This window comes from Eleutherodactylus coqui, chromosome 3 (assembly GCF_035609145.1).
Source record: "Eleutherodactylus coqui strain aEleCoq1 chromosome 3, aEleCoq1.hap1, whole genome shotgun sequence".
Classification (NCBI taxonomy): Eukaryota; Metazoa; Chordata; class Amphibia; order Anura; family Eleutherodactylidae; genus Eleutherodactylus; species Eleutherodactylus coqui.
In genome coordinates this window covers 54,387,095-54,407,869 of record NC_089839.1, presented here as the reverse complement: position 1 = coordinate 54,407,869, position 20,775 = coordinate 54,387,095, and the positions used below count along the sequence as shown (strand labels likewise).

Here is a 20,775-nt window from a genome sequence, read left to right as displayed (position 1 = left end):
CCAAAACTACAACACACGAAGAGAGAAACGAGAACCAAGTACGCTCATAGCAACATGCCGAAACCCGGGATCGAACCAGGGACCTTTAGATCTTCAGTCTAACGCTCTCCCAACTGAGCTATTTCGGCTGCAAGCGCAACTTTTTACGATATTCTAAGACCGTCAAATTTGTGGTGTTTTGATCTTTTCCACGGTGAAAACTCCAAACATCGACAAAGGAAAAGAGAAATCAAAATCATATTCAACATAGGTTGCAGAAAACCAAGATTGTGTCTGGGACTGTCATTTTAACACACTTCTCACGGACCTGCTTTGTCTTGCTTTGTTTTTAGAATTTTCCCAAACTGCCACACTTGCTGCTGATTTCGCACTTTCATGGGTGCCAAAACTACAACACACGAAGAGAGAAACTAGAACCAAGTACGCTCATAGCAACATGCCGAAACCCGGGATCGAACCAGGGACCTTTAGATCTTCAGTCTAACGCTCTCCCAACTGAGCTATTTCGGCTGCAAGCGCAACTTTTTACGATATTCTAAGACCGTCAAATTTGTGGTGTTTTGATCTTTTCCACGGTGAAAACTCCAAACATCGACAAAGGAAAAGAGAAATCAAAATCATATTCAACATAGGTTGCAGAAAACCAAGATTGTGTCTGGGACTGTCATTTTAACACACTTCTCACGGACCTGCTTTGTCTTGCTTTATTTTTAGAATTTTCCCAAACTGCCACACTTGCTGCTGATTTCGCACTTTCATGGGTGCCAAAACTACAACACACGAAGAGAGAAACGAGTACCAAATACACTCATAGCAACATGCCGAAACCCGGGATCGAACCAGGGACCTTTAGATCTTCAGTCTAATGCTCTCCCAACTGAGCTATTTCGGCTGCAAGCACAACTTTTTACGATATTCTAAGACCGTCAAATTTGTGGTGTTTTGATCTTTTCCACGGTGAAAACTCCAAACATCGACAAAGGAAAAGAGAAATCAAAATCATATTCAAAATAGGTTGCAGAAAACCAAGAATGTGTCTGGGACTGTCATTTTAACACACTTCTCACGGACCTGCTTTGTCTTGCTTTATTTTTAGAATTTTCCCAAACTGCCACACTTGCTGCTGATTTCGCACTTTCATGGGTGCCAAAACTACAACACACGAAGAGAGAAACGAGAACCAAGTACGCTCATAGCAACATGACGAAACCCGGGATCGAACCAGGGACCTTTAGATCTTCAGTCTAACGCTCTCCCAACTGAGCTATTTCGGCTGCAAGCACAACTTTTTACGATATTCTAAGACCGTCAAATTTGTGGTGTTTTGATCTTTTCCACGGTGAAAACTCCAAACATCGACAAAGGAAAAGAGATATCAAAATCATATTCAAAATAGGTTGCAGAAAACCAAGAATGTGTGTGGGACTGTCATTTTAACACACTTCTCACGGACCTGCTTTGTCTTGCTTTATTTTTAGAATTTTCCCAAACTGCCAGACTTGCTGCTGATTTCGCACTTTCATGGGTGCCAAAACTACAACACACGAAGAGAGAAACAAGTACCAAATAAACTCATAGCAACATGCTGAAACCCAGGATCGAACCAGGGACCTTTAGATCTTCAATCTAACGCTCTCCCAACTGAGCTATTTCGGCTGCAAGCGCAACTTTTTACGATATTCTAAGACCGTAAAATTTGTGGTGTTTTGACATCGACAAAGGAAAAGAGAAATCAAAATCATATTCAAAATAGGTTGCAGAAAACCAAGAATGTGTCTGGGACTGTCATTTTAACACTCTTCTCACGGACCTGCTTTGTCTTGCTTTATTTTTAGAATTTTCCCAAACTGCCAGACTTTCTGCTGATTTCGCACTTTCATGGGTGCCAAAACTACAACACACGAAGAGAGAAACGAGTACCAAGTACACTCATAGCAACATGCCGAAACCTGGGATCGAACCAGGGACCTTTAGATCTTCAGTCTAACGCTCTCCCAACTGAGCTATTTCGGCTGCAAGCACAACTTTTTACGATATTCTAAGACCGTCAAATTTGTGGTGTTTTGATCTTTTCCACGGTGAAAACTCCAAACATCGACAAAGGAAAAGAGATATCAAAATCATATTCAAAATAGGTTGCAGAAAACCAAGAATGTGTCTGGGACTGTCATTTTAACACTCTTCTCACGGACCTGCTTTGTCTTGCTTTATTTTTAGAATTTTCCCAAACTGCCAGACTTTCTGCTGATTTCGCACTTTCATGGGTGCCAAAACTACAACACACGAAGAGAGAAACGAGTACCAAGTACACTCATAGCAACATGCCGAAACCTGGGATCGAACCAGGGACCTTTAGATCTTCAGTCTAACGCTCTCCCAACTGAGCTATTTCGGCTGCAAGCACAACTTTTTACGATATTCTAAGACCGTCAAATTTGTGGTGTTTTGATCTTTTCCACAGTGAAAACTCCAAACATTGACAAAGGAAAAGAGATATCAAAATCATATTCAAAATAGGTTGCAGAAAACCAAGAATGTGTCTGGGACTGTCATTTTAACACACTTCTCACGGACCTGCTTTGTCTTGCTATATTTTTAGAATTTTCCCAAACTGCCAGACTTGCTGCTGATTTCGCACTTTCATGGGTGCCAAAACTACAACACACGAAGAGAGAAACGAGTACCAAGTACACTCATAGCAACATGCCGAAACCCGGGATCGAACCAGGGACCTTTAGATCTTCAGTCTAACGCTCTCCCAACTGAGCTATTTCGGCTGCAAGCACAACTTTTTACGATATTCTAAGACCGTCAAATTTGTGGTGTTTTGACATCGACAAAGGAAAAGAGAAATCAAAATCATATTCAAAATAGGTTGCAGAAAACCAAGAATGTGTCTGGGACTGTCATTTTAACACACTTCTCACGGACCTGCTTTGTCTTGCTTTATTTTTAGAATTTTCCCAAACTGCCAGACTTTCTGCTGATTTCGCACTTTCATGGGTGCCAAAACTACAACACACGAAGAGAGAAACGAGTACCAAGTACACTCATAGCAACATGCCGAAAACCGGGATCGAACCAGGGACCTTTAGATCTTCAGTCTAACGCTCTCCCAACTGAGCTATTTCGGCTGCAAGCACAACTTTTTACGATATTCTAAGACCGTCAAATTTGTGGTGTTTTGATCTTTTCCACGGTGAAAACTCCAAACATCGACAAAGGAAAAAAGAAATCAAAATCATATTCAAAATAAGTTGCAGAAAACCAAGAATGTGTCTGGGATTGTCATTTTAACACACTTCTCGCGGACCTGCTTTGTCTTGCTTTATTTTTAGAATTTTCCCAAACTGCCAGACTTGCTGCTGATTTCGCACTTTCATGGGTGCCAAAACTACAACACACGAAGAGAGAAACGAGTACCAAGAACACTCATAGCAACATGCCGAAACCCGGGATCGAACCAGGGACCTTTAGATCTTCAGTCTAACGCTCTCCCAACTGAGCTATTTCGGCTGCAAGCACAACTTTTTACGATATTCTAAGACCGTCAAATTTGTGGTGTTTTGATCTTTTCCACGGTGAAAACTCCAAACATCGACAAAGGAAAAGAGAAATCAAAATCATATTCAAAATAGGTTGCAGAAAACCAAGAATGTGTCTGGGACTGTCATTTTAACACACTTCTCACGGACCTGCTTTGTCTTGCTATATTTTTAGAATTTTCCCAAACTGCCAGACTTTCTGCTGATTTCGCACTTTCATGGGTGCCAAAACTACAACACACGAAGAGAGAAACGAGTACCAAGTACACTCATAGCAACATGCCGAAACCCGGGATCGAACCAGGGACCTTTAGATCTTCAGTCTAACGCTCTCCCAACTGAGCTATTTCGGCTGCAAGCACAACTTTTTACGATATTCTAAGACCGTCAAATTTGTGGTGTTTTGACATCGACAAAGGAAAAGAGAAATCAAAATCATATTCAAAATAGGTTGCAGAAAACCAAGAATGTGTCTGGGACTGTCATTTTAACACACTTCTCACGGACCTGCTTTGTCTTGCTTTATTTTTAGAATTTTCCCAAACTGCCAGACTTTCTGCTGATTTCGCACTTTCATGGGTGCCAAAACTACAACAGACGAAGAGAGAAACGAGTACCAAGTACACTCATAGCAACATGCCGAAAACCGGGATCGAACCAGGGACCTTTAGATATTCAGTCTAACGCTCTCCCAACTGAGCTATTTCGGCTGCAAGCACAACTTTTTACGATATTCTAAGACCGTCAAATTTGTGGTGTTTTGATCTTTTCCACGGTGAAAACTCCAAACATCGACAAAGGAAAAAAGAAATCAAAATCATATTCAAAATAAGTTGCAGAAAACCAAGAATGTGTCTGGGATTGTCATTTTAACACACTTCTCACGGACCTGCTTTGTCTTGCTTTATTTTTAGAATTTTCCCAAACTGCCAGACTTTCTGCTGATTTCGCACTTTCATGGGTGCCAAAACTACAACACACGAAGAGAGAAACGAGTACCAAGTACACTCTTAGCAACATGCCGAAACCTGGGATCGAACCAGGGACCTTTAGATCTTCAGTCTAACGCTCTCCCAACTGAGCTATTTCAGCTGCAAGCACAACTTTTTACGATATTCTAAGACCGTCAAATTTGTGGTGTTTTGATCTTTTCCACGGTGAAAACTCCAAACATCGACAAAGGAAAAGAGAAATGAAAATCATATTCAAAATAGGTTGCAGAAAACCAAGAATGTGTCTGGGACTGTCATTTTAACACACTTCTCACGGACCTGCTTTGTCTTGCTTTATTTTTAGAATTTTCCCAAACTGCCACACTTGCTGCTGATTTCGCACTTTCATGGGTGCCAAAACTACAACACACGAAGAGAGAAACGAGAACCAAGTACGCTCATAGCAACATGCCGAAACACGGGATCGAACCAGGAACCTTTAGATCTTCAGTCTAACGCTCTCCCAACTGAGCTATTTCGGCTGCAAGCACAACTTTTTACGATATTCTAAGACCGTCAAATTTGTGGTGTTTTGATCTTTTCCACGGTGAAAACTCCAAACATCGACAAAGGAAAAGAGAAATGAAAATCATATTCAAAATAGGTTGCAGAAAACCAAGAATGTGTCTGGGACTGTCATTTTAACACACTTCTCACAGACCTGCTTTGTCTTGCTTTATTTTTAGAATTTTCCCAAACTGTCACACTTGCTGCTGATTTCGCACATTCACGGGTGCCAAAACTACAACACACGAAGAGTGAAACGAGAACCAAGTACGCTCATAGCAACATGCCGAAACACGGGATCGAACCAGGGACCTTTAGATCTTCAGTCTAACGCTCTCCCAACTGAGCTATTTCGGCTGCAAGCACAACTTTTTACGATATTCTAAGACCGTCAAATTTGTGGTGTTTTGATCTTTTCCACGGTGAAAACTCCAAACATCGACAAAGGAAAAGAGAAATCAAAATCATATTCAAAATAGGTTGCAGAAAACCAAGAATGTGTCTGGGACTGTCATTTTAACACACTTCTCACGGACCTGCTTTGTCTTGCTTTATTTTTAGAATTTTCCCAAACTGTCACACTTGCTGCTGATTTCGCACATTCACGGGTGCCAAAACTACAACACACGAAGAGTGAAACGAGAACGAAGTACGCTCATAGCAACATGCCGAAACACGGGATCGAACCAGGGACCTTTAGATCTTCAGTCTAACGCTCTCCCAACTGAGCTATTTCGGCTGCAAGCACAACTTTTTACAATATTCTAAGACCGTCAAATTTGTGGTGTTTTGATCTTTTCCACGGTGAAAACTCCAAACATCGACAAAGGAAAAAAGAAATCAAAATCATATTCAAAATAAGTTGCAGAAAACCAAGAATGTGTCTGGGATTGTCATTTTAACACACTTCTCACGGACCTGCTTTGTCTTGCTTTATTTTTAGAATTTTCCCAAACTGCCAGACTTGCTGCTGATTTCGCACTTTCATGGGTGCCAAAACTACAAAACACAAAGAGAGAAACGAGTACCAAGTACACTCATAGCAACATGCTGAAACCTGGGATCGAACCAGGGACCTTTAGATGTTCAATCTAATGCTCTCCCAACTGAGCTATTTCGGCTGCAAGCGCAACTTTTTACGATATTCTAAGACCGTCAAATTTGTGGTGTTTTGATCTTTTCCACGGTGAAAACTCCAAACATCGACAAAGGAAAAGAGAAATCAAAATCATATTCAAAATAGGTTGCAGAAAACCAAGAATGTGTCTGGGACTGTCATTTTAACACACTTCTCACGGACCTGCTTTGTCTTGCTTTATTTTTAGAATTTTCCCAAACTGCCAGACTTTCTGCTGATTTCGCACTTTCATGGGTGCCAAAACTACAACACACGAAGAGAGAAACGAGAACCAAGTACGCTCATAGCAACATGCCGAAACCCGGGATCGAACCAGGGACCTTTAGATCTTCAGTCTAACGCTCTCCCAACTGAGCTATTTCGGCTGCAAGCGCAACTTTTTACGATATTCTAAGACCGTCAAATTTGTGGTGTTTTGATCTTTTCCACGGTGAAAACTCCAAACATCGACAAAGGAAAAGAGAAATCAAAATCATATTCAACATAGGTTGCAGAAAACCAAGATTGTGTCTGGGACTGTCATTTTAACACACTTCTCACGGACCTGCTTTGTCTTGCTTTGTTTTTAGAATTTTCCCAAACTGCCACACTTGCTGCTGATTTCGCACTTTCATGGGTGCCAAAACTACAACACACGAAGAGAGAAACTAGAACCAAGTACGCTCATAGCAACATGCCGAAACCCGGGATCGAACCAGGGACCTTTAGATCTTCAGTCTAACGCTCTCCCAACTGAGCTATTTCGGCTGCAAGCGCAACTTTTTACGATATTCTAAGACCGTCAAATTTGTGGTGTTTTGACATCTACAAAGGAAAAGAGAAATCAAAATCATATTCAAAATAGGTTGCAGAAAACCAAGAATGTGTCTGGGACTGTCATTTTAACACACTTCTCACGGACCTGCTTTGTCTTGCTTTATTTTTAGAATTTTCCCAAACTGCCAGACTTGCTGCTGATTTCGCACTTTCATGGGTGCCAAAACTACAACACACGAAGAGAGAAACGAGTACCAAGTACACTCATAGCAACATGCTGAAACCCGGGATTGAACCAGGGACCTTTAGATCTTCAATCTAACGCTCTCCCAACTGAGCTATTTCGGCTGCAAGCGCAACTTTTTACGATATTCTAAGACCGTCAAATTTGTGGTGTTTTGATCTTTTCCACGGTGAAAACTCCAAACATCGACAAAGGAAAAGAGAAATCAAAATCATATTCAACATAGGTTGCAGAAAACCAAGATTGTGTCTGGGACTGTCATTTTAACACACTTCTCACAGACCTGCTTTGTCTTGCTTTATTTTTAGAATTTTCCCAAACTGTCACACTTGCTGCTGATTTCGCACATTCACGGGTGCCAAAACTACAACACACGAAGAGTGAAACGAGAACCAAGTACGCTCATAGCAACATGCCGAAACACGGGATCGAACCAGGGACCTTTAGATCTTCAGTCTAACGCTCTCCCAACTGAGCTATTTCGGCTGCAAGCACAACTTTTTACGATATTCTAAGACCGTCAAATTTGTGGTGTTTTGATCTTTTCCACGGTGAAAACTCCAAACATCGACAAAGGAAAAGAGATATCAAAATCATATTCAAAATAGGTTGCAGAAAACCAAGAATGTGTCTGGGACTGTCATTTTAACACACTTCTCACGGACCTGCTTTGTCTTGCTTTATTTTTAGAATTTTCCCAAACTGCCCGACTTGCTGCTGATTTCGCACTTTCATGGGTGCCAAAACTACAACACACGAAGAGAGAAACGAGAACCAAGTACGCTCATAGCAACATGCCGAAACCCGGGATCGAACCAGGGACCTTTAGATCTTCAGTCTAACGCTCTCCCAACTGAGCTATTTCGGCTGCAAGCGCAACTTTTTACGATATTCTAAGACCGTCAAATTTGTGGTGTTTTGATCTTTTCCACGGTGAAAACTCCAAACATCGACAAAGGAAAAGAGAAATCAAAATCATATTCAACATAGGTTGCAGAAAACCAAGATTGTGTCTGGGACTGTCATTTTAACACACTTCTCACGGACCTGCTTTGTCTTGCTTTATTTTTAGAATTTTCCCAAACTGCCACACTTGCTGCTGATTTCGCACTTTCATGGGTGCCAAAACTACAACACACGAAGAGAGAAACGAGTACCAAATACACTCATAGCAACATGCCGAAACCCGGGATCGAACCAGGGACCTTTAGATCTTCAGTCTAATGCTCTCCCAACTGAGCTATTTCGGCTGCAAGCACAACTTTTTACGATATTCTAAGACCGTCAAATTTGTGGTGTTTTGATCTTTTCCACGGTGAAAACTCCAAACATCGACAAAGGAAAAGAGAAATCAAAATCATATTCAAAATAGGTTGCAGAAAACCAAGAATGTGTCTGGGACTGTCATTTTAACACACTTCTCACGGACCTGCTTTGTCTTGCTTTATTTTTAGAATTTTCCCAAACTGCCACACTTGCTGCTGATTTCGCACTTTCATGGGTGCCAAAACTACAACACACGAAGAGAGAAACGAGAACCAAGTACGCTCATAGCAACATGACGAAACCCGGGATCGAACCAGGGACCTTTAGATCTTCAGTCTAACGCTCTCCCAACTGAGCTATTTCGGCTGCAAGCACAACTTTTTACGATATTCTAAGACCGTCAAATTTGTGGTGTTTTGATCTTTTCCACGGTGAAAACTCCAAACATCGACAAAGGAAAAGAGAAATCAAAATCATATTCAAAATAGGTTGCAGAAAACCAAGAATGTGTCTGGGACTGTCATTTTAACACACTTCTCACGGACCTGCTTTGTCTTGCTTTATTTTTAGAATTTTCCCAAACTGCCAGACTTGCTGCTGATTTCGCACTTTCATGGGTGCCAAAACTACAACACACGAAGAGAGAAACGAGTACCAAGTACACTCATAGCAACATGCCGAAACCCAGGATCGAACCAGGGACCTTTAGATCTTCAGTCTAACGCTCTCCCAACTGAGCTATTTCAGCTGCAAGCACAACTTTTTACGATATTCTAAGACCGTCAAATTTGTGGTGTTTTGATCTTTTCCACGGTGAAAGCTCCAAACATCGACAAAGGAAAAGAGAAATCAAAATCATATTCAAAATACGTTGCAGAAAACCAAGAATGTGTCTGGGATTGTCATTTTAACACACTTCTCACGGACCTGCTTTGTCTTGCTTTATTTTTAGAATTTTCCCAAACTGCCACACTTGTTGCTGATTTCGCACATTCATGGGTGCCAAAACTGCAACAAACGAAGAGAGAAACGAGAATCAAGTACGCTCATAGCAACCTGCCGAAACCTGGGATCGAACCATGGACCTTTAGATCTTCAGTCTAACGCTCTCCCAACTGAGCTATTTCTGCTGCATACACAACTTTTTATGATATTATAAGACCGTCAAATTTGTGGTGTTTTGATGTTTTCCAGGGAGAAAACTCCAAACATCGACAAAGGAAAAGAGAAATCAAAATCATATTCAAAATAGGTTGCAGAAAACCAAGAATGTGTCTGGGACTGTCATTTTAACACACTTCTCACGGACCTGCTTTGTCTTGCTTTATTTTTAGAATTTTCCCAAACTGCCACACTTGCTGCTGATTTCGCACTTTCATGGGTGCCAAAACTACAACACACGAAGAGAGAAACTAGAACCAAGTACGCTCATAGCAACATGCTGAAACCCGGGATCGAACCAGGGACCTTTACATCTTCAGTCTAACGCTCTCCCAACTGAGCTATTTCGGCTGCAAGCGCAACTTTTTACGATATTCTAAGACCGTTAAATTTGTGGTGTTTTGACATCGACAAAGGAAAAGAGAAATCAAAATCATATTCAAAATAGGTTGCAGAAAACCAAGAATGTGTCTGGGACTGTCATTTTAACACACTTCTCACGGACCTGCTTTGTCTTGCTTTATTTTTAGAATTTTCCCAAACTGCCAGACTTGCTGCTGATTTCGCACTTTCATGGGTGCCAAAACTACAACACACGAAGAGAGAAACGAGTACCAAGTACACTCATAGCAACATGCCGAAACCTGGGATCGAACCAGGGACCTTTAGATCTTCAGTCTAACGCTCTCCCAACTGAGCTATTTCGGCTGCAAGCACAACTTTTTACGATATTCTAAGACCGTCAAATTTGTGGTGTTTTGATCTTTTCCACGGTGAAAACTCCAAACATCGACAAAGGAAAAGAGATATCAAAATCATATTCAAAATAGGTTGCAGAAAACCAAGAATGTGTCTGGGACTGTCATTTTAACACACTTCTCACGGACCTGCTTTGTCTTGCTTTATTTTTAGAATTTTCCCAAACTGCCAGACTTGCTGCTGATTTCGCACTTTCATGGGTGCCAAAACTACAACACACGAAGAGAGAAACGAGTACCAAATAAACTCATAGCAACATGCTGAAACCCGGGATCGAACCAGGGACCTTTAGATCTTCAATCTAACGCTCTCCCAACTGAGCTATTTCGGCTGCAAGCGCAACTTTTTACGATATTCTAAGACCGTTAAATTTGTGGTGTTTTGACATCGACAAAGGAAAAGAGAAATCAAAATCATATTCAAAATAGGTTGCAGAAAACCAAGAATGTGTCTGGGACTGTCATTTTAACACTCTTCTCACGGACCTGCTTTGTCTTGCTTTATTTTTAGAATTTTCCCAAACTGCCAGACTTTCTGCTGATTTCGCACTTTCATGGGTGCCAAAACTACAACACACGAAGAGAGAAACGAGTACCAAGTACACTCATAGCAACATGCCGAAACCTGGGATCGAACCAGGGACCTTTAGATCTTCAGTCTAACGCTCTCCCAACTGAGCTATTTCGGCTGCAAGCGCAACTTTTTACGATATTCTAAGACCGTAAAATTTGTGGTGTTTTGACATCGACAAAGGAAAAGAGAAATCAAAATCATATTCAAAATAGGTTGCAGAAAACCAAGAATGTGTCTGGGACTGTCATTTTAACACTCTTCTCACGGACCTGCTTTGTCTTGCTTTATTTTTAGAATTTTCCCAAACTGCCAGACTTTCTGCTGATTTCGCACTTTCATGGGTGCCAAAACTACAACACACGAAGAGAGAAACGAGTACCAAGTACACTCATAGCAACATGCCGAAACCTGGGATCGAACCAGGGACCTTTAGATCTTCAGTCTAACGCTCTCCCAACTGAGCTATTTCGGCTGCAAGCACAACTTTTTACGATATTCTAAGACCGTCAAATTTGTGGTGTTTTGATCTTTTCCACGGTGAAAACTCCAAACATCGACAAAGGAAAAGAGATATCAAAATCATATTCAAAATAGGTTGCAGAAAACCAAGAATGTGTCTGGGACTGTCATTTTAACACACTTCTCACGGACCTGCTTTGTCTTGCTATATTTTTAGAATTTTCCCAAACTGCCAGACTTTCTGCTGATTTCGCACTTTCATGGGTGCCAAAACTACAACACACGAAGAGAGAAACGAGTACCAAGTACACTCATAGCAACATGCCGAAACCCGGGATCGAACCAGGGACCTTTAGATCTTCAGTCTAACGCTCTCCCAACTGAGCTATTTCGGCTGCAAGCACAACTTTTTACGATATTCTAAGACCGTCAAATTTGTGGTGTTTTGACATCGACAAAGGAAAAGAGAAATCAAAATCATATTCAAAATAGGTTGCAGAAAACCAAGAATGTGTCTGGGACTGTCATTTTAACACACTTCTCACGGACCTGCTTTGTCTTGCTTTATTTTTAGAATTTTCCCAAACTGCCAGACTTTCTGCTGATTTCGCACTTTCATGGGTGCCAAAACTACAACACACGAAGAGAGAAACGAGTACCAAGTACACTCATAGCAACATGCCGAAAACCGGGATCGAACCAGGGACCTTTAGATCTTCAGTCTAACGCTCTCCCAACTGAGCTATTTCGGCTGCAAGCACAACTTTTTACGATATTCTAAGACCGTCAAATTTGTGGTGTTTTGATCTTTTCCACGGTGAAAACTCCAAACATCGACAAAGGAAAAGAGATATCAAAATCATATTCAAAATAGGTTGCAGAAAACCAAGAATGTGTGTGGGACTGTCATTTTAACACACTTCTCACGGACCTGCTTTGTCTTGCTTTATTTTTAGAATTTTCCCAAACTGCCAGACTTGCTGCTGATTTCGCACTTTCATGGGTGCCAAAACTACAACACACGAAGAGAGAAACAAGTACCAAATAAACTCATAGCAACATGCTGAAACCCAGGATCGAACCAGGGACCTTTAGATCTTCAATCTAACGCTCTCCCAACTGAGCTATTTCGGCTGCAAGCGCAACTTTTTACGATATTCTAAGACCGTAAAATTTGTGGTGTTTTGACATCGACAAAGGAAAAGAGAAATCAAAATCATATTCAAAATAGGTTGCAGAAAACCAAGAATGTGTCTGGGACTGTCATTTTAACACTCTTCTCACGGACCTGCTTTGTCTTGCTTTATTTTTAGAATTTTCCCAAACTGCCAGACTTTCTGCTGATTTCGCACTTTCATGGGTGCCAAAACTACAACACACGAAGAGAGAAACGAGTACCAAGTACACTCATAGCAACATGCCGAAACCTGGGATCGAACCAGGGACCTTTAGATCTTCAGTCTAACGCTCTCCCAACTGAGCTATTTCGGCTGCAAGCACAACTTTTTACGATATTCTAAGACCGTCAAATTTGTGGTGTTTTGATCTTTTCCACGGTGAAAACTCCAAACATCGACAAAGGAAAAGAGATATCAAAATCATATTCAAAATAGGTTGCAGAAAACCAAGAATGTGTCTGGGACTGTCATTTTAACACTCTTCTCACGGACCTGCTTTGTCTTGCTTTATTTTTAGAATTTTCCCAAACTGCCAGACTTTCTGCTGATTTCGCACTTTCATGGGTGCCAAAACTACAACACACGAAGAGAGAAACGAGTACCAAGTACACTCATAGCAACATGCCGAAACCTGGGATCGAACCAGGGACCTTTAGATCTTCAGTCTAACGCTCTCCCAACTGAGCTATTTCGGCTGCAAGCACAACTTTTTACGATATTCTAAGACCGTCAAATTTGTGGTGTTTTGATCTTTTCCACAGTGAAAACTCCAAACATTGACAAAGGAAAAGAGATATCAAAATCATATTCAAAATAGGTTGCAGAAAACCAAGAATGTGTCTGGGACTGTCATTTTAACACACTTCTCACGGACCTGCTTTGTCTTGCTATATTTTTAGAATTTTCCCAAACTGCCAGACTTGCTGCTGATTTCGCACTTTCATGGGTGCCAAAACTACAACACACGAAGAGAGAAACGAGTACCAAGTACACTCATAGCAACATGCCGAAACCCGGGATCGAACCAGGGACCTTTAGATCTTCAGTCTAACGCTCTCCCAACTGAGCTATTTCGGCTGCAAGCACAACTTTTTACGATATTCTAAGACCGTCAAATTTGTGGTGTTTTGACATCGACAAAGGAAAAGAGAAATCAAAATCATATTCAAAATAGGTTGCAGAAAACCAAGAATGTGTCTGGGACTGTCATTTTAACACACTTCTCACGGACCTGCTTTGTCTTGCTTTATTTTTAGAATTTTCCCAAACTGCCAGACTTTCTGCTGATTTCGCACTTTCATGGGTGCCAAAACTACAACACACGAAGAGAGAAACGAGTACCAAGTACACTCATAGCAACATGCCGAAAACCGGGATCGAACCAGGGACCTTTAGATCTTCAGTCTAACGCTCTCCCAACTGAGCTATTTCGGCTGCAAGCACAACTTTTTACGATATTCTAAGACCGTCAAATTTGTGGTGTTTTGATCTTTTCCACGGTGAAAACTCCAAACATCGACAAAGGAAAAAAGAAATCAAAATCATATTCAAAATAAGTTGCAGAAAACCAAGAATGTGTCTGGGATTGTCATTTTAACACACTTCTCGCGGACCTGCTTTGTCTTGCTTTATTTTTAGAATTTTCCCAAACTGCCAGACTTGCTGCTGATTTCGCACTTTCATGGGTGCCAAAACTACAACACACGAAGAGAGAAACGAGTACCAAGAACACTCATAGCAACATGCCGAAACCCGGGATCGAACCAGGGACCTTTAGATCTTCAGTCTAACGCTCTCCCAACTGAGCTATTTCGGCTGCAAGCACAACTTTTTACGATATTCTAAGACCGTCAAATTTGTGGTGTTTTGATCTTTTCCACGGTGAAAACTCCAAACATCGACAAAGGAAAAGAGAAATCAAAATCATATTCAAAATAGGTTGCAGAAAACCAAGAATGTGTCTGGGACTGTCATTTTAACACACTTCTCACGGACCTGCTTTGTCTTGCTATATTTTTAGAATTTTCCCAAACTGCCAGACTTTCTGCTGATTTCGCACTTTCATGGGTGCCAAAACTACAACACACGAAGAGAGAAACGAGTACCAAGTACACTCATAGCAACATGCCGAAACCCGGGATCGAACCAGGGACCTTTAGATCTTCAGTCTAACGCTCTCCCAACTGAGCTATTTCGGCTGCAAGCACAACTTTTTACGATATTCTAAGACCGTCAAATTTGTGGTGTTTTGACATCGACAAAGGAAAAGAGAAATCAAAATCATATTCAAAATAGGTTGCAGAAAACCAAGAATGTGTCTGGGACTGTCATTTTAACACACTTCTCACGGACCTGCTTTGTCTTGCTTTATTTTTAGAATTTTCCCAAACTGCCAGACTTTCTGCTGATTTCGCACTTTCATGGGTGCCAAAACTACAACAGACGAAGAGAGAAACGAGTACCAAGTACACTCATAGCAACATGCCGAAAACCGGGATCGAACCAGGGACCTTTAGATATTCAGTCTAACGCTCTCCCAACTGAGCTATTTCGGCTGCAAGCACAACTTTTTACGATATTCTAAGACCGTCAAATTTGTGGTGTTTTGATCTTTTCCACGGTGAAAACTCCAAACATCGACAAAGGAAAAAAGAAATCAAAATCATATTCAAAATAAGTTGCAGAAAACCAAGAATGTGTCTGGGATTGTCATTTTAACACACTTCTCACGGACCTGCTTTGTCTTGCTTTATTTTTAGAATTTTCCCAAACTGCCAGACTTTCTGCTGATTTCGCACTTTCATGGGTGCCAAAACTACAACACACGAAGAGAGAAACGAGTACCAAGTACACTCATAGCAACATGCCGAAACCTGGGATCGAACCAGGGACCTTTAGATCTTCAGTCTAACGCTCTCCCAACTGAGCTATTTCAGCTGCAAGCACAACTTTTTACGATATTCTAAGACCGTCAAATTTGTGGTGTTTTGATCTTTTCCACGGTGAAAACTCCAAACATCGACAAAGGAAAAGAGATATCAAAATCATATTCAAAATAGGTTGCAGAAAACCAAGAATGTGTCTGGGACTGTCATTTTAACACACTTCTCACGGACCTGCTTTGTCTTGCTATATTTTTAGAATTTTCCCAAACTGCCAGACTTTCTGCTGATTTCGCACTTTCATGGGTGCCAAAACTACAACACACGAAGAGAGAAACTAGAACCAAGTACGCTCATAGCAACATGCTGAAACCCGGGATCGAACCAGGGACCTTTACATCTTCAGTCTAACGCTCTCCCAACTGAGCTATTTCGGCTGCAAGCGCAACTTTTTACGATATTCTAAGACCGTTAAATTTGTGGTGTTTTGACATCGACAAAGGAAAAGAGAAATCAAAATCATATTCAAAATAGGTTGCAGAAAACCAAGAATGTGTCTGGGACTGTCATTTTAACACACTTCTCACGGACCTGCTTTGTCTTGCTTTATTTTTAGAATTTTCCCAAACTGCCAGACTTGCTGCTGATTTCGCACTTTCATGGGTGCCAAAACTACAACACAAGAAGAGAGAAACGAGTACCAAATAAACTCATAGCAACATGCTGAAACCCGGGATCGAACCAGGGACCTTTAGATCTTCAATCTAACGCTCTCCCAACTGAGCTATTTCGGCTGCAAGCGCAACTTTTTACGATATTCTAAGACCGTAAAATTTGTGGTGTTTTGACATCGACAAAGGAAAAGAGAAATCAAAATCATATTCAAAATAGGTTGCAGAAAACCAAGAATGTGTCTGGGACTGTCATTTTAACACTCTTCTCACGGACCTGCTTTGTCTTGCTTTATTTTTAGAATTTTCCCAAACTGCCAGACTTTCTGCTGATTTCGCACTTTCATGGGTGCCAAAACTACAACACACGAAGAGAGAAACGAGTACCAAGTACACTCATAGCAACATGCCGAAACCTGGGATCGAACCAGGGACCTTTAGATCTTCAGTCTAACGCTCTCCCAACTGAGCTATTTCGGCTGCAAGCACAACTTTTTACGATATTCTAAGACCGTCAAATTTGTGGTGTTTTGATCTTTTCCACGGTGAAAACTCCAAACATCGACAAAGGAAAAGAGATATCAAAATCATATTCAAAATAGGTTGCAGAAAACCAAGAATGTGTCTGGGACTGTCATTTTAACACACTTCTCACGGACCTGCTTTGTCTTGCTATATTTTTAGAATTTTCCCAAACTGCCAGACTTGCTGCTGATTTCGCACTTTCATGGGTGCCAAAACTACAACACACGAAGAGAGAAACGAGTACCAAGTACACTCATAGCAACATGCCGAAACCCGGGATCGAACCAGGGACCTTTAGATCTTCAGTCTAACGCTCTCCCAACTGAGCTATTTCGGCTGCAAGCACAACTTTTTACGATATTCTAAGACCGTCAAATTTGTGGTGTTTTGACATCGACAAAGGAAAAGAGAAATCAAAATCATATTCAAAATAGGTTGCAGAAAACCAAGAATGTGTCTGGGACTGTCATTTTAACACACTTCTCACGGACCTGCTTTGTCTTGCTTTATTTTTAGAATTTTCCCAAACTGCCAGACTTTCTGCTGATTTCGCACTTTCATGGGTGCCAAAACTACAACAGACGAAGAGAGAAACGAGTACCAAGTACACTCATAGCAACATGCCGAAAACCGGGATCGAACCAGGGACCTTTAGATATTCAGTCTAACGCTCTCCCAACTGAGCTATTTCGGCTGCAAGCACAACTTTTTACGATATTCTAAGACCGTCAAATTTGTGGTGTTTTGATCTTTTCCACGGTGAAAACTCCAAACATCGACAAAGGAAAAAAGAAATCAAAATCATATTCAAAATAAGTTGCAGAAAACCAAGAATGTGTCTGGGATTGTCATTTTAACACACTTCTCACGGACCTGCTTTGTCTTGCTTTATTTTTAGAATTTTCCCAAACTGCCAGACTTTCTGCTGATTTCGCACTTTCATGGGTGCCAAAACTACAACACACGAAGAGAGAAACGAGTACCAAGTACACTCATAGCAACATGCCGAAACCTGGGATCGAACCAGGGACCTTTAGATCTTCAGTCTAACGCTCTCCCAACTGAGCTATTTCAGCTGCAAGCACAACTTTTTACGATATTCTAAGACCGTCAAATTTGTGGTGTTTTGATCTTTTCCACGGTGAAAACTCCAAACATCGACAAAGGAAAAGAGATATCAAAATCATATTCAAAATAGGTTGCAGAAAACCAAGAATGTGTCTGGGACTGTCATTTTAACACACTTCTCACGGACCTGCTTTGTCTTGCTATATTTTTAGAATTTTCCCAAACTGCCAGACTTTCTGCTGATTTCGCACTTTCATGGGTGCCAAAACTACAACACACGAAGAGAGAAACTAGAACCAAGTACGCTCATAGCAACATGCTGAAACCCGGGATCGAACCAGGGACCTTTACATCTTCAGTCTAACGCTCTCCCAACTGAGCTATTTCGGCTGCAAGCGCAACTTTTTACGATATTCTAAGACCGTTAAATTTGTGGTGTTTTGACATCGACAAAGGAAAAGAGAAATCAAAATCATATTCAAAATAGGTTGCAGAAAACCAAGAATGTGTCTGGGACTGTCATTTTAACACACTTCTCACGGACCTGCTTTGTCTTGCTTTATTTTTAGAATTTTCCCAAACTGCCAGACTTGCTGCTGATTTCGCACTTTCATGGGTGCCAAAACTACAACACAAGAAGAGAGAAACGAGTACCAAATAAACTCATAGCAACATGCTGAAACCCGGGATCGAACCAGGGACCTTTAGATCTTCAATCTAACGCTCTCCCAACTGAGCTATTTCGGCTGCAAGCGCAACTTTTTACGATATTCTAAGACCGTAAAATTTGTGGTGTTTTGACATCGACAAAGGAAAAGAGAAATCAAAATCATATTCAAAATAGGTTGCAGAAAACCAAGAATGTGTCTGGGACTGTCATTTTAACACTCTTCTCACGGACCTGCTTTGTCTTGCTTTATTTTTAGAATTTTCCCAAACTGCCAGACTTTCTGCTGATTTCGCACTTTCATGGGTGCCAAAACTACAACACACGAAGAGAGAAACGAGTACCAAGTACACTCATAGCAACATGCCGAAACCTGGGATCGAACCAGGGACCTTTAGATCTTCAGTCTAACGCTCTCCCAACTGAGCTATTTCGGCTGCAAGCACAACTTTTTACGATATTCTAAGACCGTCAAATTTGTGGTGTTTTGATCTTTTCCACGGTGAAAACTCCAAACATCGACAAAGGAAAAGAGATATCAAAATCATATTCAAAATAGGTTGCAGAAAACCAAGAATGTGTCTGGGACTGTCATTTTAACACACTTCTCACGGACCTGCTTTGTCTTGCTATATTTTTAGAATTTTCCCAAACTGCCAGACTTGCTGCTGATTTCGCACTTTCATGGGTGCCAAAACTACAACACACGAAGAGAGAAACGAGTACCAAGTACACTCATAGCAACATGCCGAAACCCGGGATCGAACCAGGGACCTTTAGATCTTCAGTCTAACGCTCTCCCAACTGAGCTATTTCGGCTGCAAGCACAACTTTTTACGATATTCTAAGACCGTCAAATTTGTGGTGTTTTGACATCGACAAAGGAAAAGAGAAATCAAAATCATATTCAAAATAGGTTGCAGAAAACCAAGAATGTGTCTGGGACTGTCATTTTAACACACTTCTCACGGACCTGCTTTGTCTTGCTTTATTTTTAGAATTTTCCCAAACTGCCAGACTTGCTGCTGATTTCGCACTTTCATGGGTGCCAAAACTACAACACACGAAGAGAGAAACGAGAACCAAGTACGCTCATAGCAACATGCCGAAACGCCGGGATCGAACCAGGGACCTTTAGATCTTCAGTCTAACGCTCTCCCAACTGAGCTATTTCGGCTGCAAGCACAACTTTTTACGATATTCTAAGACCGTCAAATTTGTGGTGTTTTGATCTTTTCCACGGTGAAAACTCCAAACATCGACAAAGGAAAAGAGAAATCAAAATCATATTCAACATAGGTTGCAAAAAACCAAGATTGTGTCTGGGACTGTCATTTTAACACACTTCTCACGGACCTGCTTTGTCTTGCTTTATTTTTAGAATTTTCCCAAACTGCCAGACTTGCTGCTGATTTCGCACTTTCATGGGTGCCAAAACTACAACACACGAAGAGAGAAACGAGAACCAAGTACGCTCATAGCAACATGCCGAAACCTGGGACCAAACCAGGGACCTATAGATCTTCAGTCTAACGCTCTCCCAACTGAGCTATTTCGGCTGCAAGCGCAACTTTTTACGATATTCTAAGACCGTCAAATTTGTGGTGTTTTGATCTTTTCCACGGTGAAAACTCCAAACATCGACAAAGGAAAAGAGAAATCAAAATCATATTCAAAATAGGTTGCAGAAAACCAAGAATGTGTCTGGGACTGTCATTTTAACACACTTCTCACGGACCTGCTTTGTCTTGCTTTATTTTTAGAATTTTCCCAAACTGCCAGACTTTCTGCTGATTTCGCACTTTCATGGGTGCCAAAACTACAACACACGAAGAGAGAAACGAGTACCAAGTACACTCATAGCAACATGCCGAAACCCGGGATCGAACCAGGGACCTTTAGATCTTCAGTCTAACGCTCTCCCAACTGAGCTATTTCGGCTGCAAGCACAACTTTTTACGATATTCTAAGACCGTCAAATTTGTGGTGTTTTGATCTTTTCCACGGTGAAAACTCCAAACATCGACAAAGGAAAAGAGATATCAAAATCATATTCAAAATAGGTTGCAGGAAACCAAGAATGTGTCTGGGACTGTCATTTTAACACACTTCTCACGGACCTGCTTTGTCTTGCTATATTTTTAGAATTTTCCCAAACTGCCAGACTTTCTGCTGATTTCGCACTTTCATGGGTGCCAAAACTACAACACATGAAGAGAGAAACGAGTAGCAAGTACACTCATAGCAACATGCCGAAACCCGGGATCGAACCAGGGACCTTTAGATCTTCAGTCTAACGCTCTCCCAACTGAGCTACTTCGGCTGCAAGCACTTTCTTTTTACGATATTCTAAGACCGTCAAATTTGTGGTGTTTTGATCTTTT

General features: G+C 41.2%; 24 non-coding genes across 24 annotated transcripts; all 24 read right to left on the bottom strand.

The window, feature by feature from the left end:
- Positions 1-55: 55 nt before the first annotated feature.
- TRNAF-GAA (transfer RNA phenylalanine (anticodon GAA)) lies at positions 56-128 on the bottom strand. The gene has a single exon. It is a non-coding gene; the product is annotated as a tRNA-Phe (tRNA).
- A 309-nt stretch (positions 129-437) lies between these two features.
- On the bottom strand, positions 438-510 carry TRNAF-GAA (transfer RNA phenylalanine (anticodon GAA)). Its single transcript has one exon. It is a non-coding gene; the product is annotated as a tRNA-Phe (tRNA).
- A 1,430-nt stretch (positions 511-1,940) lies between these two features.
- On the bottom strand, positions 1,941-2,013 carry TRNAF-GAA (transfer RNA phenylalanine (anticodon GAA)). The gene has a single exon. It is a non-coding gene; the product is annotated as a tRNA-Phe (tRNA).
- A 309-nt stretch (positions 2,014-2,322) lies between these two features.
- Positions 2,323-2,395, bottom strand: TRNAF-GAA (transfer RNA phenylalanine (anticodon GAA)). The gene has a single exon. It is a non-coding gene; the product is annotated as a tRNA-Phe (tRNA).
- A 309-nt stretch (positions 2,396-2,704) lies between these two features.
- On the bottom strand, positions 2,705-2,777 carry TRNAF-GAA (transfer RNA phenylalanine (anticodon GAA)). The gene has a single exon. It is a non-coding gene; the product is annotated as a tRNA-Phe (tRNA).
- A 666-nt stretch (positions 2,778-3,443) lies between these two features.
- Positions 3,444-3,516, bottom strand: TRNAF-GAA (transfer RNA phenylalanine (anticodon GAA)). Its single transcript has one exon. It is a non-coding gene; the product is annotated as a tRNA-Phe (tRNA).
- Positions 3,517-3,825: 309 nt separating this feature from the next.
- TRNAF-GAA (transfer RNA phenylalanine (anticodon GAA)) lies at positions 3,826-3,898 on the bottom strand. The gene has a single exon. It is a non-coding gene; the product is annotated as a tRNA-Phe (tRNA).
- Positions 3,899-6,474: 2,576 nt separating this feature from the next.
- TRNAF-GAA (transfer RNA phenylalanine (anticodon GAA)) lies at positions 6,475-6,547 on the bottom strand. Its single transcript has one exon. It is a non-coding gene; the product is annotated as a tRNA-Phe (tRNA).
- Positions 6,548-6,856: 309 nt separating this feature from the next.
- TRNAF-GAA (transfer RNA phenylalanine (anticodon GAA)) lies at positions 6,857-6,929 on the bottom strand. The gene has a single exon. It is a non-coding gene; the product is annotated as a tRNA-Phe (tRNA).
- A 1,048-nt stretch (positions 6,930-7,977) lies between these two features.
- TRNAF-GAA (transfer RNA phenylalanine (anticodon GAA)) lies at positions 7,978-8,050 on the bottom strand. The gene has a single exon. It is a non-coding gene; the product is annotated as a tRNA-Phe (tRNA).
- Positions 8,051-10,244: 2,194 nt separating this feature from the next.
- TRNAF-GAA (transfer RNA phenylalanine (anticodon GAA)) lies at positions 10,245-10,317 on the bottom strand. The gene has a single exon. It is a non-coding gene; the product is annotated as a tRNA-Phe (tRNA).
- A 666-nt stretch (positions 10,318-10,983) lies between these two features.
- TRNAF-GAA (transfer RNA phenylalanine (anticodon GAA)) lies at positions 10,984-11,056 on the bottom strand. The gene has a single exon. It is a non-coding gene; the product is annotated as a tRNA-Phe (tRNA).
- Positions 11,057-11,340: 284 nt separating this feature from the next.
- Positions 11,341-11,413, bottom strand: TRNAF-GAA (transfer RNA phenylalanine (anticodon GAA)). Its single transcript has one exon. It is a non-coding gene; the product is annotated as a tRNA-Phe (tRNA).
- A 309-nt stretch (positions 11,414-11,722) lies between these two features.
- On the bottom strand, positions 11,723-11,795 carry TRNAF-GAA (transfer RNA phenylalanine (anticodon GAA)). The gene has a single exon. It is a non-coding gene; the product is annotated as a tRNA-Phe (tRNA).
- A 1,023-nt stretch (positions 11,796-12,818) lies between these two features.
- Positions 12,819-12,891, bottom strand: TRNAF-GAA (transfer RNA phenylalanine (anticodon GAA)). Its single transcript has one exon. It is a non-coding gene; the product is annotated as a tRNA-Phe (tRNA).
- Positions 12,892-13,200: 309 nt separating this feature from the next.
- TRNAF-GAA (transfer RNA phenylalanine (anticodon GAA)) lies at positions 13,201-13,273 on the bottom strand. The gene has a single exon. It is a non-coding gene; the product is annotated as a tRNA-Phe (tRNA).
- A 309-nt stretch (positions 13,274-13,582) lies between these two features.
- On the bottom strand, positions 13,583-13,655 carry TRNAF-GAA (transfer RNA phenylalanine (anticodon GAA)). The gene has a single exon. It is a non-coding gene; the product is annotated as a tRNA-Phe (tRNA).
- A 666-nt stretch (positions 13,656-14,321) lies between these two features.
- Positions 14,322-14,394, bottom strand: TRNAF-GAA (transfer RNA phenylalanine (anticodon GAA)). The gene has a single exon. It is a non-coding gene; the product is annotated as a tRNA-Phe (tRNA).
- A 309-nt stretch (positions 14,395-14,703) lies between these two features.
- TRNAF-GAA (transfer RNA phenylalanine (anticodon GAA)) lies at positions 14,704-14,776 on the bottom strand. Its single transcript has one exon. It is a non-coding gene; the product is annotated as a tRNA-Phe (tRNA).
- Positions 14,777-16,538: 1,762 nt separating this feature from the next.
- Positions 16,539-16,611, bottom strand: TRNAF-GAA (transfer RNA phenylalanine (anticodon GAA)). Its single transcript has one exon. It is a non-coding gene; the product is annotated as a tRNA-Phe (tRNA).
- Positions 16,612-16,920: 309 nt separating this feature from the next.
- TRNAF-GAA (transfer RNA phenylalanine (anticodon GAA)) lies at positions 16,921-16,993 on the bottom strand. The gene has a single exon. It is a non-coding gene; the product is annotated as a tRNA-Phe (tRNA).
- Positions 16,994-18,755: 1,762 nt separating this feature from the next.
- Positions 18,756-18,828, bottom strand: TRNAF-GAA (transfer RNA phenylalanine (anticodon GAA)). Its single transcript has one exon. It is a non-coding gene; the product is annotated as a tRNA-Phe (tRNA).
- A 309-nt stretch (positions 18,829-19,137) lies between these two features.
- TRNAF-GAA (transfer RNA phenylalanine (anticodon GAA)) lies at positions 19,138-19,210 on the bottom strand. Its single transcript has one exon. It is a non-coding gene; the product is annotated as a tRNA-Phe (tRNA).
- A 1,049-nt stretch (positions 19,211-20,259) lies between these two features.
- TRNAF-GAA (transfer RNA phenylalanine (anticodon GAA)) lies at positions 20,260-20,332 on the bottom strand. The gene has a single exon. It is a non-coding gene; the product is annotated as a tRNA-Phe (tRNA).
- Between the last annotated feature and the right edge of the window lie 443 nt (positions 20,333-20,775).